The 19233-nt window shown below is 48.3% G+C and overlaps 1 protein-coding gene across 1 annotated transcript in view; it reads left to right on the forward strand.

The window, feature by feature from the left end:
• Positions 1 to 19233, forward strand: part of FAM110A (family with sequence similarity 110 member A) — a 331582-nt gene that overhangs the window by 124626 nt on the left and 187723 nt on the right. The window lies entirely within an intron of this gene.

Below are 19233 nucleotides of genomic sequence, written 5' to 3' on the forward strand. Positions count from 1 at the left end.
AGGCGGGTGGATTACCTGAGGTCAGGAATTCAGGACCAGCCTGGGCAAAATGGCGAAACCCTGTCTCTACTAAAAGTACAAAAATTAGCCGGGCATGATGGCGGACACCTGTAATCCCAGCTACTGGAGAGACTGAGGCAGGAGAATTGCTTGAGCCCGGGAGGCGGAGGTTGCAGTGAGCCGAGATCGCGCCGTTGCACTCCAGCCTGGACAATAGAGCAAGACTCTGTCTCAATAAAACAAAAACAAACAAACAAACAAACAAACAAAAAACACCAACTGGAAAGATATCTCAAAAGGCCAACCTGCAACAGTGGTGTTATTTGCAGGAGTAATTGGGGAAGTTGCATATCTTATAACCTCCAGAATAATGGCTGGCAATCATTTATGTCTACACCCTAGGAGGACCCAGGCTCCTCTTCTTTCCCCAGCCTGATGGCCTCTCATTAACTTTACAAAAGTGGTTGCTCACAGTGCTACGGCCTGTAAGTGCAGGGCCAGGATGCGAATGCAGACTCAAATTCCTGCCTCCATGGATGTAAAACATATTGCACAGATTCTGACACCTAGTAAATGCTCAGTGCATATTGACTTCTACAAATAATTCTGGCCTGCCTGTTGTGTTATTTTCCAAGACATTCATTTACTTAACAAGCAATCAATCACTCTCCAGGCTAATGCTTGGGGTGAGAGGTGAGCAGGCACTAGGGAAGGGGCCAGACCCCTCGCTTAGCAGGCAGGTGTTCAGGAAGTGTTGCCACTGTTGGGGCTCAGGACATACGCACCCCCAAAATATGACTGTGGGAAACCAGAATGTGCCACCCGCAAATACACCTCTTTGACATACTTTGAGCTGGTTATTCAGAGAAACTGCAGACACAGGAGTAGCTCTGGAAAGCTATTCTTTGGTAAAAGAAATTTACATCTATCAAGGAAATCTACATTAGTAAAGGTGCCTGTATCAGGAAAAAGGCTGCTCCAGAAGAATTACCCTAGAGACTTTCTTTCTTTTTTTTTTTTTTTTTAAGATACAATTTCACTTTTTTTTGCCCAGGCTGGAGTGCAATGTTGCAATCTCGGCTCACTGCAGCCTCCGCCTCCCGGGTTCAAGTGATTCTCCTGCCACAGCCTCCCAAGTAACTGGGATTATAGGCGCATGCCACCATGCCCAGCTAATTTTGTATTTGTAGTAGAGACAAGGTTTCACCATGTTGGCCAGGCTGGTCCCAAACTCCTGACCTCAGGTGATCTGCTTGCCTCTGCCTTCCAAAGTGCTGGGATTACAGGCTTGAGCCACTACACTGGCCACCAGAGAGACTTTTATCTGCACAGCAAGACAACCATTATTTACCATACAATAATTCTTCCCCTCACCCTCCCATAACTGTGTCTCCGCCAATCCCCCAAAGCCCTAAGACCCTATTCCTTAAACTTCAATCATTGGACCCTTCTTTGAGTCTCATATTTTGTGGGATTTCCACGCACAGATATGTAATTAAATATGGTTTCTCTCCTGTTACTCAGTTTCATGTCAATTTAATTCATAGCCCAGCCAAAGAACCATGAAAGGTGGAGGGAAGCCATGTTTCCCTTCTCTATAGTACCAAATACTTTGGATCTGTTAAAAAAAAAATTGCAGGACTAAATTTATGATGCCAAGGGAGAAGTTAAGCCTTGCAGAGTGTGAGTTATGTGGCTTGCAGGATGGCCACTTTCTTCTTCTTTTTTTTTTTTTTTGAGACGGAGTCTCACTCTGTCGCCCAGGCTTGAGTGCAGCGGCCAGGCTGGTCTCGAACTCCTGACCTCAGGTGATCCGCCTGCCTTGGTCTCCCAAAGTGCTGGGATTACAGGCATGAGCCACTGCGCCTGGCCGCAATTTCATACTTTAAGGTGTCAAAATTTGGCATAGAGGGTACAAAACTATAACTCAATCCAAACAGAATAATCTTTGCTTGTATAATTTTTAATAATGAAACATCAATATTGGTTTAATAAAGACAGCTATATCTTGAACTATTTAGTTAAATACCCTAACTTCTAATCCTGTGGCCTTAGGAAGTCTAGTCTACAGACGTGAAGGAAGTTTCTTTAGGGAAAGGACTTATCATCTTTGATATTAAAGAAAAGAGAATTTATATAAAAAATAATCTTATATGGTAAATTCTTGTTCTAAAGTAAATGAACTGGTTGTTTAAAAAGAAGGATGTTTACAACGAGTTAGAAAGTTGAGGCATGTCAGAGATTGTGTAAATTGTAAAAATTTTATAAAAGGGAATTTATGCAAGAAATGTTGTACAGTTTAAAAGTGATTAGGGGGCCGGGCACGGTGGCTCACGCCTGTAATCCCAGCACTTTGGGAGGCCAACGCGGGTGGATTACCTGAGGTCAGGAGTTGGAGACCAGCCTGGCCAACAAGATGAAACCCTGTCTCTACTAAAAATACAAAAAATTGGCTGGGCATGGTGGTGGGTGCCTGTAATCCCAGCTACTCGGGAGGCTGAGGCAGAATAGCTTGAACCCAGAGGCAGAGGTTGCAGTAAGCTGAGATTGCACCATTGCACTCCAGGCTGGGCGACAAGAGTGACATTCCATCTAAAGAAAACAAAAACAAGAGCGACTAGGCCTCCTGAATGCTTTATAAAATGCCACCATAACTCTTAACTGTACAACTTGCCTGCTTTGTAGCTGGGTAAGACCTAGCACACATGGAGTTAAATGCTGGAATAAGTCAGACCTTATCTGCACTTCTGTCTAGGTCCTAGGCTTTACATCTAGTACATAATTACAATCTCAAACTGACTAACAAAAGTAAAAGTTGCTAAAAGTTAACAGTGTAACATGTATTATTCCATAGAAAGAATCTAAGATAAGACTGTAAAGCTGAGCCTAGCCGTGGAATTGTACCATTAAATACCTATGAGTTTCCTCTTGAGGTTGCAAGATAACCTAGGGTTCCCGGCCTCTCAGAAAGGGCATTCTTTGCTTACCACAGATCAGAAGCCCTGTACAGGGACTGTGTACACAAAATATAAGGCCAGTTTCCAAGGGCTTTCTTGGCTTCATAAATCAAGTTTGATTCCTTAAAGGAAAGCATACCATTCCAGTCAAGGCCTTGGTAAAAAAACCAGTTTTTCCAATTGTGTCCTGTTACAAAAGAAAACAGATTCTTATTACACTTGTGCAAATAACTATATCGCCATAACTTAAGAATACTCACAGATAGTTTCCAAATTCTGGAGAAAATCAGGGAGAGAGAAACAAGTATGCTACAAATTTTGTTCATGGGAGTATACTAAATTGTTAAAAGCTGTTAATAGCTCAAAAGAAAAGTTTCGAGGCCGGATGCAGTGGCTCATGCCTGTAATCCCAGCGCTTTGGGAGGCCGAGGCGGGCGGATCGCCTGAGGTCGGGAGTTAGAGACCAGCCTGACCAACATGGAGAAACCCCATCTCTACTAAAAATGCAAAATTGGCTGGGTGTGGTGGTGGCACATGCCTGTAATCCCAGCCACTCAGGAGGCTGAGGCAGGAGAATCGCTTGAACCCAGGAGGAGGAGGTTGTGGTGAGCCGAGACTGCACCATTGCACTCTGGCCTGGGCAACAAGAGCGAAACTCCGTCTAAAAATAAAATAAAATAAAGAAAAGTTTCTTTGACTTTGAAAAGCAAAACAAAGTGTTAGCAATATTTTAAGCAAAATATCAAAAAGATCACTCCAGTCTCCTATTAGTTCAGTTCGTGCAGTTAATTCCTGTCCTGCTTGATATTAATGAACATTTTAGCTCTCTAAGAGTCCTAACCATTTTTCCTGTATTCTGATGTCACAATCTCCAAATTTATCAGAAACCTGCATTCAAGAGCACCTGTTAGAGCTTTATAGCTGAGTATAAAACCCTTCTAAAGAGGATCAAAACAAGACAACAATTGTTTATGGATGACCAAAAGTTTTAGGGTAGCCATAGTTAAAGACACAATTGACAAGGAAATCTGTTACTTCTGTGGCACACAATAATTTTAACATAACAATTATAATTACTACTGATAATGCACACTAAGACATATCAGAATTATAGGAGTCTCCCATAACTTTGGAACACATACCAATAACATATTTATACAAATATAGCCCAAAGAAAGCCAAACATTATTTTATATTTGACAATGCTTCCTGTATGACTTCATACCAAATAAGCCAAATTTTACCTTTATATTAGTGCGTTATTAATGTTAAACTCAATTTTAATGTTTTGATCATAAGGTCAGATTTTCATGGACCCTTTTTTTTTTTTTTGAGACAGAGTCTCGCTCTGTCGCCCAGGCTGGAGTGCAGTGGAGCAATCTTGGCTCACTGCAACCTCCACCTCCTGGGTTCAAGCTATTCTTCTGCCTCAGCCTCCTGAGTAGCTGGGACTACAGGTGCCCACCACCATGCCTGGCTAATTTTTTGTGTTTTTAGTAGAGATGGGGTTTCACCGTGTTAGCCAGGATGGTCTTCATCTCCTGACCTCGTGATCCGCCCGCTTCGGCCTCCCAAAGTGCTGGGATTACAGGCGTGAGTCACTGCACGGGGCCCCCAAAGGGGACTTTAGACTAAACTGAAACATTTTAACTTTCCAAGAATCTGTAACCCTGCTATTATATAACCACAAATTAAAAATTACTTTAAAAAACGAAAAAAAAAAAAAGGCTGGGAGCGGTGGCTCACACCTGTAATCCCAGCACTTTGGGAGGCTGAGGCAGGAGGATCATGAGGTCAGGGGTTTGAGACCAGCCTGGCCAAAATGGTGAAACCCTGCCTCTACTAAAAATACAAAAATTAGCAGAGTGTGGTGGCACGTGCCTGCAGTTCCAACTACTCAGGAGGCTGAGGCAGGAGAATCGCTTGAACTTGGGAGGCAGAGGTTGCCGTGAGCCTAGACTGCGCCATTGCACTCCAGCCTGGGCAACAGAGCAAGACTCCGGCTCAAAGAAAAAAAAAAAAGGAAAAGAGAAAAAAAAAGGAACAACAACAACAAAAAAAATTAAATGCTATCTTGTGTTGCATCAATAGAAGTCTTACGTGCAGCTCAAGGGAGGTGACAGCCCCCTCTGCTCTGCTCAGACCACACCTGGGACCTCCTTTCCTCTTCTTGGCCCTGTCCTGTGAGAAGAATAATGACAGCCTAAGGCATGCTGGGGGTTGGAGGTGGGGGGAGGCTGGGGCCATCTGCACATGATACAGATCCAGAAACAGTCCCTTTACCCAAGCAGGAGAAACTGGGCAGGTGAGCAGCTTCCAGGTGTGTGGATGGCAAATGGATGCCAGACTTTAGGATAGGAATCCAGGGGTGCAGCGGATGGAAAGTCCAGCCCAGGATGGGGCAGAGTTTTCCCACCCAGCTAGGGAGGGCGGGTAGGGGCTACTCTGGGGTGTCAGGAGTGCCAAAGCCTGAGGTAGGCGCAAGCCAGGCAGCATGGCAGCATCCTTCCAGAGGGTGTTGTGCAGCTGTGGAAAACAATAGCTGGGAGGCCGGCAGGGGCAGTGGTGGAGGAGACCAGAGCTTAATTCTAGGTGAGTCACAATAGCCTCATCTGTAGAATGAGTGAGGGGTGGGACGTAGTTTCAGATTTTTTTCTTTTTTTGACACGTAGTTTCGCTCCTGTTGCCCAGGCTGGAGCGCAATGGCGCAATCTCGGCTCACTGCAACCTCCGCCTCCCAGGTTCAAGCGATTCTCCTGCCTCAGCCTCCTGAGTAGCTGGGATTACAGCCATGTGCCACCACGCCCGGCTAATTTTTTATTTTTAATAGAGACGAGGTTTCTCCATGTTGGTCAGGCTGGTCTTGAACTCTTGATCCGCCCGCCTTGGCCTCCCAAAGTGCTGGGATTACAGGCGTCAGCCACCGTGCCCCACCAGTTCCTGACTGATTTTCTTTTTTTTTTTTTTGAGACGGAATCTCGCTCCGTCGCCCGGGCTGAAGTGCAGTGGCGCGATCTCGGCTCACTGCAAGCTCCGCCTCCCGGGGTCACGCCATTCCCGGGCCTCAGCCTTCCGAATAAATAGCTGGGACTACAGGCGCCCGCCACCACGCCCGGCTAATATCTTTTTTTATTTTTATTTTTAGTAGAGACGGGGTTTCACCGTGTTAGCCAGGACGGTCTCGATCTCCTGACCTCGTGATCCGCCCGCCTCGGCCTCCCAAAGCGCCGGGATTACAGGCGTGAGCCACCGCGCCGGGCCCAGTTTCTGATTTTATGCAGCTGGCGGGATCTTGTTTTTGGTCCTTTAAGGCCCGCAACCTGAGGGACTGCAGTTTTAAAAATTCGCCAGCAGAGGTCGCCTTCTGACGGCTTTGACCAAAAAATCCATTCCGGTGGGAAAGGGGAACCTGAGCCTGCGATTCTCTTCCTCTCTCCCTCTCTCTCCCTCTCTCTCCCTCTCTCCCCCTCTCTCCCTCTCTTTCTCTCTCTTTCTCTCTCTCTCCCCCTCCCTCCCTCCCTCTCTCCCTCCCTCTCTCTCTCTCCTCCTACTCCTCCCTCCCTCCCTCTGTCTCTCCCTCCCTCCCTCTCTCTCTCTCCCCCCCTCCCTCCCTCTCTCTCTCTCCTCCTACTCCTCCCTCCCTCCCTCTCTCTGTCTCTCCCTCCCTCTCTCTCTCTCTCCCCCTCTCTCCCTCTCTCTCTCTCCTCCTACTCCTCCCTCCCTCCCTCTCTCTCTCCCCCCCTCTTTCTCTCTCTCCCCCCCTTTCTCTCTCTCCCCCCCTTTCTCTCTCTCCCCCTCCCTCCCTCCCTCTCTCTCTCTCTCCCCCTCCCTCCCTCTCTCTCCCCCTCCCTCCCTCCCTCTCTCTCTCTCTCCCCCCTCCCTCTCTCTCTCTTCCCCCCTCCCTCCCTCCCGCTCTCTCCCCCCTCCCCCTCTCCCCCTCCCTCCCTCCCTTCCTCCCTCTCTGTCTCTTTCTTTGAGACAAAGTTTCACTCTGTCACCCAGGCTGGAGTGCAGTGGCACGATCTCCACTCACTGCAACCTCTGCCTCCCGGGGTTCGTGATTCTCATGCCTCAGCCTCCCGAGTAGCTGGGATTACAGGCGCCTGCCAACACGCCTGGCTAATTTTTGTATTTTTAGTAGAGACAGGGTTTTGCCATGTTGGCCAGGCTGGTCTCAAACTCCTGACCTCAAGTGATCTGCCTGCCTCGGCCTCCCAAACTAAGATTCATTTGTTGACTAAGTGAATAAAAGGGGAGACATTGAAGAGGGGGACCCGACTGGATTTGGGGGTGAAGGTGGAGTTGAGAGTGACTTTGAGGCTTCTGCTTGAGCAATGAGTGGAGGGTGCCTCTCCTCAGCTGGGGAAACTGGGGCAGCACTGACGGAGGGGGACACAGCTACAGAGGGGAGAACCCTCTCCTGCCGGGGCTGAGGGTTACAGCCTGCACTGCGATTCTCTGATCTCAGGGACCTCAGACTTCTGGGGCCCTGTCCCCTACCTCTGTGTATGACCCTAGCTGGCTGAGGGCTGAAGTCTTGCTGTTGGCTCTTTCTGTGCCCTCAGCCTTCTTCTTCCTCTTCCCTCTGCAGGACTCTGTCCTGGGTCCTTAGGAAGAGTCCAGGCCCCAGGACAGGGAAGTTGGGTCAGGCCTGGACCTCAGTTTCCCTGCCTGTCCCATGAGGTGGACAGTGAGAGGACAAATGCCTGGACCCAGATCCAAGGGGGTGGAACCAGCTGATGAAAGGTGGCTGGGCCCTCTGCCCCCTCCCCAGCCTAGACACTGGCAGAGTGGCTAGGCCTCCCAGGGCTTGGGGACAGCTAAGCTGTTGGACTCCTCCCTGGCCCCAAACCCAAGAGCAGATATACTGGAGAAGAGCTTCTTAGAGCACCAGGTGCCAGGGCTGCGGTGGAGAATCAGGGGGGCCCAGGGGAAGGGGCTGCAGATGAGGGAGGAGATAGATACAGAGGGCCTGTGTGCCTCCCAGATACAGGGCTGGCTTTCCCATCCCAGAAGGTTCTTTCTGCCTTTCCCAGTCTTCTTCCATTCTCATTTCATGTTCACACTTTTGGCCATACCCAGGGTCAGCCATGAAGATTGTTCTCAGAATGTTTTCTTTCTTCCTTCCTTTGTCTTTCTTTTCTTTCTTTCTTCCTTTCTTTCTTTCCTTTCTTTTTCTTTCTTTTCTTTCTTTCTTTTTTCTTTTCTTCTTTCTCTCTCTTTCTCTCTCTCTCTCTCTCTCTCCTTCCTTCCTTCCTTCTTTTCTTTCTTTCTTCTTTCATTTTTTGAAACAGAGTCTCACTATGTCACCCAGGCTGTCGTGCATTGGCACGATCACTGCTCACTGCAGCCTTGACCTCCTGGGCTCAAGTGATCCTCCCGCCTCAGCCTCCTGAGTAGCTGGGACCACAGGTATGCACCACCATGCCCAGCTGATTTTTTAATTTTTTGTAGAGATGGGGGTCTCACTGTGTTCCTCTGGTTGGTCTTAAACTGCTGGGCTCAAGTGATCCTCCCGCCTTGGCCTTCCAGAGTGTTGGGATTACAAGCAGGAGGCAGCACACCTGGCCAATGTTTTATTTAAATCAACTCACTTAGGTTGAATTAGAATAATTTTAGACACACAGAAGAGTGTATCTATATAATTTTGAATTATATACCCAACACTCAGATATAACATTAGCATTTTGCCATATTTGCTTCATCTATTTCTTTCTGAAATATTTTAATGTAAATTACAGATATCATGAATTTTCATCCCCATATACTTTAGTCTGCATCAGTCAAAGATATCTAATATTTAATCCACAATGGATTTCCCCAGTGGCAATTCCCCTAAATTGTGTTTTACGGTTGACAGTGGATTTATTGTAAAAGGAAACTCGATATACCAAGTGACAAGCAAGTTATCTTCTGTTATAAATAGAAAGGATCCCTGGAAATGGACACAGTGTCAGGCCCAGAGCTGTGGGTGGAGACCTGCTCTCTGTTTGACATAAATAGGAGATCAGTGGCTACTAAATCTGAAGACAGGGCAGCAGCAAAGAACATTTTCTCACTGATGTGATGAGACTTGAAAGGGACTCAGAAAGGGGGTCACTTTCTCCAGGTTGGGGTAACTGTTATTTAAGCCAGGGTTCATCTGCAGCGTGGGGAGCCAGAGGGTGACCCCTTCCCTAGGTGATGGAGGTGGCTGAGGCTCCAGAAGTTTCCAGAGAAAGATCTGGTGTTCCTACAAGGCCAGTGGCAGGGGGAAGGGCACTAGACAGTGGGGCTGGAGGGTGTGGGCCTGTCCCTGCTCTGATTTTGGGCACTGCATTTTTGCCTGTAAGAAGGGGATATGTGAGGCCAGGACAGGGTCTCCTACTCTGTCCCCACTCCCACACCAAACAGGGCCTTGAGGACTCTCGCGACCTCCATGACCCAGCTTCCCTCCTACCCCAGCCCCAAGGCTGTTTTTATTCCCCTCCCTCCCTCCTGCTTGATCTTTGAGCCTCAGCCAGGATGTTACCTCCTCCTAGAAGCCTGCCTTGGTCCCTGGAATGGATTAAGGGAGTCTCTCCTGAGCCCCACAGCTGCCTAGGATCACTCAGCACTGTAGTGCCCTGTTGGCCTTTGCCCCCCTCCAGCTGTGGACGTACAAAGCAGACAGCGAGTCTGTCTTGCTCACCACTGTACCCCCAGCCCCTACTGCAGCACCTGGCACATAGCAGTAGTGCCGCACACTTGTTGAATGAATAAGGGATCATTACTACTACGCTTCCCACTCATAAATCTGCCTCTTCAGGGGGCTCACAATGCACATTTGGTCCTTCATTAACTCATTTACTCACAATTTTTTTTTTTTTTTGAGGCGGAGTTTCACTCTTGTCACCCAGGCTGGAGTGCAATGGTGTGATCTCGGCTCACTGCAACCTCTGCCTCTCAGGTTCAAGCGATTCTCCTGCCTCAGACTCCTGAGTAGCTGGGATTACAGGCGCTAGCCACCATGCCTGGCTAATTTTTGAATTTTTAGTAGAGATGGGGTTTCACCATGTTGGCCAGGCTGGTCTCGAACTCCTGACCTCAGGTGATTCACCCACCTCAGCCTCCCAAAATGCTGGGATTACAGGCATGAGCCACCGTGCCTGGCTCATTTACTCACAAATATTTACTGAGCACCTACTATGTCCCAAGCAGTATTCTAGGCACTGGAAATGGGGCAAGGCTGCTGCCTCTGTGGAACTTATACTGGGGTGTGGGAGGCAAAGAGAAACAAGCAAACATACATATGAAATAATTTAAGATGCCACTCGTGGTGGGAGGGACTGACAGGAGCTGCTGTGGAAGAGAGCATTAGGAGGGCCTTGCTGAGGGGTGACCTTATTTCAGCTGAGGGGTGGATGAGAACGCACCTGCAGGGGAAGAAGAACCAGGGGAAGGGTGTTGCTGATGGAGCAACAGCCTGTGCTAAGGCCCCAAAGTGAGCACCAGCTGGGCGCTGAGGGACAGAACCAGGCACAGGCTCGGTTAGAGGAGGTCTGAGGTCCCAGAGGAGACAAGAGATGGGAAGGATGGGAGGGCAGGCCTGAGCCGCAGAAGGCCAGTGGAAGGTTCTGAGTGGGAAGAGGATGGGATCGGAGTTATATTCTGAAAGGTCCGCCTGTGCTGGGTGGAGGATGGGTGGGGACAGGCAGGAGCAGCCCAGGCTCTGATGCAGCCTCCAGGCAGAGATGGACCAGGGGAGCCCATTTCATATCCGGCCCCTGCGGAGGGTCTGAGGGTGTTGAGCAGACAGGCCCCGGCTTTGGAAGTCTTGGGTGTCTGGACCCGCCTGCCTGTGGGCCCCAGCAGAGAGGAAGGGAGGCGGGGCTCCTACTGCCTGTTGACTCATTTGCATCTGATTTGCATGTGAAGCAGAGAGTCAGGTTGAAAGCTGGGAAGGCCTGTGCCAGCCCTGGGTAGAGGGTCTTGGGTGTTAGTTCCCACAAAGACTCTGTCCCAGGCCACGACCTTCCTGTTCAGGAGGGGCTCTGCCTTCCCTTGCCTCCAACGCCCCTCCGGCCTGGCCCTGCCATCTGGGGCTGGGCAGTGCCCACGGGGACAAGGTCGTTTCCTTTTAGGAGAGGTTTGCATGCTATGAGGACAAAGGCCAAATCCCCACCCTTGGGAACCTCCTTCCCCAGCAAAATCCCATCTGTCAGGCTCAGCCTCTGACCTTCGACCTCTCTGTCAGCACAGGCTGCAGTGTTGGGGAGGGGAGGGTCCCCACCCCCAACCCTAGGGGAGACCCAAGCCTCTCCCCCCAGCCTTCTCCATCTGTCCTCTTCGGCTTCTGCCACCTGCTCCATGTGATCCAGGCCAGGTCACCTCCGCTTTCTGGGCCTTGGTTCCCCCAAGTGTCCAATGTGGCTTTCCCAAATACCAGTGACTTGTGTCAGTCCACTTTTGTAATTGTAGCCAACTCCACTTACTATTTCTTAAGTGAACTTACTCTCCTTCACTTAAATAGATTTAATTTAAAAAGAAATGTTATACCAGCTCTGTAAATGGAAAACCAGTTTCATCTGCCACAAGTAGAAACATAATAGGAAAAAATAATGAAATGGAAATAAAACAATGTTACTCTAGTCTAGCCTCAAGTGAAAAAAGTCAGACACAAAAGGTTACATTTATATGATTGTCTAGAAAATGCAAAACTAGAGAGAAAGAAAACAGACCACTGGTTGCCGGGGTGGGGGAGAGGGAGCTGACAATATCAAGGGGTGCAGAAACTTTTTAGGGTGATCCAAACTGTTTTTTGATGATGATGGTGGTTACAGATTGTATACATTTGCCAAAAATCACCAAAGTGTACATTCAAAGTTGGTGAGTTTTATTTTATGTATAAACCACCTCAAAAAGACAAATTTTAGAGAACAAAACAAAGAAAAATGCCGGTTTAGCCCCAAGTCTGAGGCTTCCTCTCTGTTAAACAAATTGGCAAATAGAAGGCCAGGCATGGTGGCTCATGCCTGTAATCCCAGCACTTTGGGAGGCTGAGGCAGGAGGATCACTTGAGGTCAGGAGTTCAAGACCAGCCATGGCCAACATGGTGAAATCCTGTCTCTACAAAAAATACAAAAATTAGCTGGGCGTGGTGGCGCATGCTTGTAATTCCAGCTACTCAGGAGGCTGAGGCAGGAGAATTGCTTGAACCTGGGAGGCGGTTGCAGTGAGCCGAGATTGCACCACCGCACTCCACCCTGAGTAACAGAGCAAGAGACTCCATCTCAAAAAACAAACAAACAAACAAGGAAGAGAAAGAGGGATTTCTCTCTCTGTCTCTCACCAACTCTCTAACCCTCCCTAGTTCCATGCACCAAGGAAAAGCCATGTGAGGACATAGGAGAAGGTGGCCAGCCACAGGCCAAGAAGAGAGCCTTCACCAGGGACTGAATCAGCTGGCACCTCCATCTGGTACCTCCAGGCTCCAGAGCTGTGAGAAATAGATGTGTGCTGTCTGAGCCACATAGTCTCTGATATTTTGTTTTGGCAGCCGGAGCAGACTCATGCCCTCTGATGTCATCGTTAGCATAATGCCTGTTTATAGAACCATGCTGTAGGCAGGCTCTGTGCTAAAAGCTTTGCCAGCATCATTTCAGAGACTTGATGTGACATCTTACATCGTAGGGGAAATTATCGTTCCCATTAAAGATGGGCCCCCAGTATGGCTAAGCCAGTGGGGCATGTCCTCAGACCTGGAGTGCTCCCATAGGAAGCTGGGCCCGATTCTCTCTGAAGGTGTGAGCTGGAGGCAGTGATGGTGGTTTGAGAGGCATGGGCTGTGGGGAACTGGATACTGAGGGCAGTCCCTGTGTCCCAGGGGAAGCACTCTGTGCTTTCAAGGGGGGCACTGGCAGAGAAGGAAGTGTCCCTCATCACATCCTGGAGACCCACCCTCTGGAGACAGTGTTTTCACGATTTCTTTTCTTTCTTTTTTTTTTTTAGACAGGGTCTCACTCTGTCACCCAGGCTAGAGTGCAGTGGCATGATCTCAGCTCACTGCAACCTCTGCCTTCTAGGTTCAAGTAATTCTCCTACCTCAGCCTCCTGAGTAGCTGGGATTACAGGCACCCGCCACCATGCCCAGCTCATTTTATTTTTTTTATTTTTTATTTTTATTTTTAGTAGAGACAGGGTTTCACCACGTTGGCCAGGCTGGTGTCAAACTCCTGACCTCAAATGATCTGCTTGCTTTGGCCTCCCAAAGTGCTGGGATTACAGGCATGAGCCATCATGCCTGGCCTTGTTTTCACTATTTCTATGGACCGTTTCATAAGTGTTGTGTGGACATAGGGCTCCAGGGTTAAATGTGTTTGGGAAATGTGGTGTAAGCAAAGAGAAAGAAGTTTCCACTCTAATACTTCTCAGAGACTTTAATGTGGAGATAGACATGGCGAATCTCTCACTGCAGGACAAGTGGGCAAGAGAAGTGTGGATGCTGCCTTCTGGGCACTCACAGTTGGTGGAGGAGACAGCCAACATGCAAGCACGGGCCACACCACATGTCTGGAGGTTGGAACGCTATGCAGAGAGACCACAGGAACCATGGGGGAAGTGGGGAGGGATTTCCCAGAGGAGATGACATTTGAACAAAGATGCAAAGGAAGTGTGGAAGGAGGTAAGGGAGAGCTGTATGACTGTCTGGGGGAAGAGAAACCCAAGCAGAGGGAACGGCAAGCACAAAGGTCCTGAGGCCCAAGGTTGCTTGGTGCATTTGACAAGCAGACCAGCGCCATTGGCTGGAGCCAGGTGGGCTGAGTGGGAGGGTGATAATGGATGAGGTTGACCAGGGTCCGCTCCCAAAGGCCATGGAATTCAGAGCATACTGGAGAGCCCTTAGTGGGTTTGGACAGACAGTGATACCTTGGGACACACAGCCTCATGAGCTCATACTGATCAAACAAATCACCCAAAATAGCAGCAGAAACAACAGCCACAGGGTGCAGAGGGTCATTCAGGGTGCCTCTCACAAGCCTGGGAAGTAGGCATGTGATATGGTTTGGCTGTGTCCCCACCCAAATCTCATCTTGTTTTGTAACTGCTTCAATTCCCATGTGTCGTGGGAGGAACCCGGTAGGGGGTGATTGAACTGTGGGGGCAGGTCTCTCCTGCGCTGTTCTTGTGATAGTGAAAATGGGTCTCACGAGATCTGATGGTTATAAAAGTTGGAGTTTCCCTGCACAGGCTCTCTTTTTTGCCTGCCGCCATCCACGTAAGATGTGACTTACTCCTCCTTGCCTTCGGTCATGATTGTGAGGCCTCCACAGCCTTGTGGAAGTCCATTAAACTTCTTTCATTTGTAAATTGCCCAGTCTCAGGTATGTTTTTATCAACAGCGTGAAAACGAACTAATACAGCACGGTTAACTCCCATTTTACAGGTGAGGAAGCTGAAGCTTAGAAAGATGAAAGAATTTGCTTGTGACCCCGAACGTTCCCTCTGGCTGATGCATTGTTCCTACCTGCTCTGTTTCCTTGTTTTTGAAGCTTGCAGGCTCCATGGTCCTCAACCCTGGCTGCTACACACTGGAATAACCTGGGGTGGCAGAGTGCGTCTCCCCAGGATGGCCACACCAATACATCTCACATCCCAATGCTTGGCCGATAGCATATGACAGATGTGACAGTGGGTTACTTCTAAAGCTAGGCCATAATAGCCATCACAACCCCCACCGTGATCTCTGGGATTGCTAGTTCTGAGGGAAGCCAGCTGCCATGTCCTGAGGTTACTCAAGAAGCCCTGTGGAGTAGGCCATTTGGGGAGGGACTGAGGCCCCCAGGCAACATCTGTCCCAACTTGCCGGTCATGTTAGTGAACTACCCTTGTCCAGCCTTCAGATGACACCTCATGAGAGGCCCTGAGAGAGTCTTATTGTCCCGTTCACCATTCCTGTTGCCCTGTGGCCAGCTAATCAGCTTGTGGTGGTTTTCATTTCTTTTTTCTTTTTGCCATTAATAGCAATGCCAGGCTGGGCTCAGTGGCTCATGCCTGTAATCCCAGCACTTTGGGAGGCCGAGGTGGGTGGATCACCTGAGGTCAGAAGTTTGAGACCAGCCTGGCTAACATGGTGAAACCCTGTCTCTATTAAAAATACAAAAATTAGCCAGGTGTGGTGGTGTGCGCCTGTAATCCCAGCTACTTCTCCCAAGTAGAAGGGCGTGATTCTTCTCATGCCTCATGCTGAGGCATGAGAATCACTTGAACCCGGGAGGCTGAGGCTGCTGTGAGCGGTGTTTGTGCCACTGCACTTCACCCTGGGCGACAGAGTGAGACTATCTCAAAAAAAAAAAAAAGTAGCAATGCCATAGTAAATATTCTTCTAATTAAGCCCTTCTGAATCAGCTTAATTATTTGCTTAGGGTCAATTTCTAAATGCACAGTTGCTGGATCAGAGTACAAGTCCATTGATACAGCATTTAATTTTTTCAAAGAATTGTGACTGGGCCGGGCACGGTGGCTCATGCCTGTAATCCCAGCACTTTGGGAGGCCAAGGCGGGCGGATCACTTGAGGTTGGGAGTTGGAGACCAGTCTGACCAACATGGAGAAACCCCGTCTCTACTAAAAATACAAAATTAGCTGGGCATGGTGGTGCATGCGTGTAATCCCAGCTACACGGGAGGCTGAGGCAGGAGAATTGCTTGAACCCGGGAGGCAGAGGTTGCGGTGAGCTGAGAGGGCGCCAGCCTGGGCAACAAGAGTGAAACTCCGTCTCAAAAAGAAAAAAAAAAAAAAAAAAAGAATGTGACTATAGCTGGCCGTGGTGGCTCATGCCTGTAATCCCAGCACTGTGGGAGGCAAGATGGTCAGATTGCTTGAGTCAAGGAGTTTCAGACCAGCCTGGGAAACATGGCAAAACCCTGTCTCTACAGAAAAATTAGCTGGGCATGGGGGCAGACACCTGTAGTCCCAGCTACGTGGGAGGCTGAGGTGGGAGCATCACCTGAGCCTGGGAAGTCGAGGCTGTAGTGAGCTGTGTTTGCACCACCGTACTCCAGCCTGGGCAACAGAGTGAGGCCTTGTCTCAAAAAAATTTAAAAAATAAATAAATGTAACCATATTCTCCTTCAGTAGCAACGTCTCAATTTACCTTCTCATGCACAGTGTTTGCAAGGACATATTTTGGGATGAGTTTTCTTTTACTTCACTACCTTATTTTGTTCTCTCAAAGAATGCCTTTAAAATGTTACTTTAAAAAAATAGATAATACCTTTACAAGGTACAAAATCCAAAAGGTATAAAAATGTTTTCTTTTTTTTTTGGAGACAGAGTTTCGCTCTTGTCGCCAGGCTGGAGTGCAATGGTGCGATCTTGGCTCGCTGAAACCTCCGCCTCCCGGGTTTAGGTGATTCTCCTGCCTCAGCCTCCCGAGTAGCTGGAATTGCAGGTGCCCACCACCATGCCCTGCTAATTTTTGTATTATTAGTAGAGATGGGGTTTCACCATGTTGGCCACGCTGGTTTTGACCTCCTGACTTCAGGTGATCCACCCACCTTGGCCTCCCAAAGTACTGGGATTACAGGCATGAGCCACCACGCCCGGCCAAAAATTTTATAAAAGTCTTTCCCCCACCCCTTTCCCCTCAGTCAGCACAAGTAGCCACCACTGGGACCAGTTTCTGGTGGATAAATCCAGAAAAGTTCAGGTGCAAGTAAACACATAGAGAGAGAACACCCTTTAAATTAAATGAAACTAAAGAAAACAGAGCCATAGGTGCACAGGAGACAGAGAGCTGACATCTGGGGCTGATTTCATCTTGGTTTCGAGCTGAGTGGCAAAAATACTGCTAAGGTCAACGTTCTGAAGGAGGCAAAACCCACACACGGAACCAGCCATAGGCCTGTCAACAAGGCGAGATGTTATCATTGCTCATGTGCTGGGTCAGGATAAGGCCATACAGACCGCCCAGTTCTCTCTGATCTGGGTGTAGTTAATGACAGTTTATCCACCTTTTTCTTCTCTCTCACCACTCCCCATGGTGGGGGAGGAGAAGGACTGGGAGGACTTGAATACTCTGAATTGGCACCAGGTGCTTAATATAGTCCTGAAAATAGAAGACCAATATGCTGTTGGCACGTAAAGATGCCCACAATTCTAGAATCTGAGTGCGCCCAGATGATCTCTCTTTACATGGCCTAATCTGGGATCCTGACAAAGTTCCTTCTGCCCTCTGCCTCACTTTCTCAATCTAGGAATGGGCCTCTCGGTTTTTGTTTTGTCTAATTTTAAGCTCTGGGCTGTGCATGGCAGAGGCAAACTTGAAGATGCAAGGGTCAGTGAGCAGGGCCTTTATCCAGGTATCTCAAATATCTCCCAACCCCTGATTAAAGTTAAATATCTCAGAGAAGAATTTGGTCAACACCATTGTTGTCATTCCTGGTTAATAACAGGGAAGTTGAGGTCTGGGAAGCACCCTAGTGATGTGTCACATGGCCATGTGCTTCTGTGAAATTTACCAATGTGAGGCATCTTAACCTCATTCTGTTAAAACCACTATCTCCTTTCATTCCAACTTCCCTTTGCATCAGATGATGTTGGGGTTGGTGTGAGCAGTTTGGGCATCTTGCTAAAAGGACCTTAACATTTACTTTGGGTTTAGTGGGATGTATTTATATTGTTTCCAGTCACTTTTGTGAAAAATTATTACTAACTGACCTGGTATTGAAATGGCTTCCAGAAATATATCCATACCGAGCATACCGAGCTGACTCAACTTGTTGTGGCGTAAAGATTCAGGATCAGAGGTTATATCTCAAGATATATGAATGGTCCTACAGCACTCAGTTCCACAAGACTGTGAAGGAGAGGTTTGAATGTATACACGGAGCCAGCAGCTAGTTTATGGAAAGTATTACAGATGTGTTTGTCAGACAGGTAGCTAATAAAAATAATGTTATTTTTCTGGGTTTTGTAACGTTTGTGCAATTTCTCTCTCTCTTTTTTTTTTTTGAGACAGGGTCTTGCTCTGTCGTCTAGGCTGGAATGCAGTGGTGAAATCATGGCTTACTGCAGCCTCAACCTTCTGGTCTCAAGCAATCCTCCCTCTCAGCCTCCTGAGTAGCTGGGACTATAGGCACGTGCCACCATGCCTGACTAATTTCTTTTTTCCTTTTTTTTTTTTTTTTTTTTTTGAGACGGAGTCTCTGTCGTCCAGCTTGGAGTGCAGTGGCACAATCTTGACTCACTGCAACCTCTGCCTCCCAGATTCAAGTGATTCTCCTGGCTGAGCCTCCCAAGTAGCTGGGATTACAGGTGCCCACTACCACGTCCAGCTAATTTTTTGTATTTTTAGTAGAGATGAGGTTCTGCCATGTTGTCTAGATTGGTCTCAAACTCCTGAGCTCAGGTGATCCACCAGCCTCAGCCTCCCAAAGTGCTAGGATTACAGGTATGAGCCACCGTGCCTGGCCAGCTAATTTCTTTTTAAATTTTTTTTGTAGAGCTGGGGGTCTCGCTTTGTTGCCCAGGCTGGTCTGAAGCTCCTGGGCTCAGGCAATCCTTCCACCTCGACCTCCCAAAGTGGTGGGATTACAGGCATGAGCCACCTTATTGTGGTTTCTTGTCTCTTTCTAACCAAATCTTCACTTTATTACTTAATTTCATATCTGTAATTTTTTCTTAAAGAGGTCTCCCTAGGGCTGGACGTGGTGGCTCACACCTGTAATCCCAGCACTTTGGGAGGCTGAGGTGGGTGGATCGCCTGAGGTCAGGAGTTCGAGACCAGCCTGACCAACATACTGAAACCCTGTCTCTACTGAAAATACAAAAAATTAGCGGGTATGGTGGCGGGCACCTGTAATCCCAGCTACTCAGGAGGCTAAGACAGGAAAATCACTTGAACTCGGGAGGCAGAGGTTGCAGGGAGCTGAGATCGTGCCATTGCATTCCAGCCCGGGCGATAAGAATGAAACTCTGTCTCAAAAAAAAAAAAAAAAAAAAAAGTCTCCCTAGGCTGAAGCCACCTGCTCAATTTTCTCTTGTGTCTTACAGGATCACAGGATCCCCCTTGCCTTTCCTCACTGTTACTCCCAAACAGTTCTCACATGTTTACAAGGGAATGTAACAGAGTGGATCAGAGAATTCATTCTGGATCCAGACCGACCTTAGTTTTCTCATCTATATAATGGGAATAATAGCAGGATCTCTCGCCTTAGATAGTCATGAAGTCCAATGAGATGATGTGTATAAAGCCCTAACACAATGTAGCAGAGGGCACAGGGCCAGGATTGATATTTAGCTGGTCCTCACGGATA

This window comes from Pan paniscus, chromosome 21 (genome assembly GCF_029289425.2).
Source record: "Pan paniscus chromosome 21, NHGRI_mPanPan1-v2.0_pri, whole genome shotgun sequence".
Classification (NCBI taxonomy): domain Eukaryota; kingdom Metazoa; phylum Chordata; class Mammalia; order Primates; family Hominidae; genus Pan; species Pan paniscus.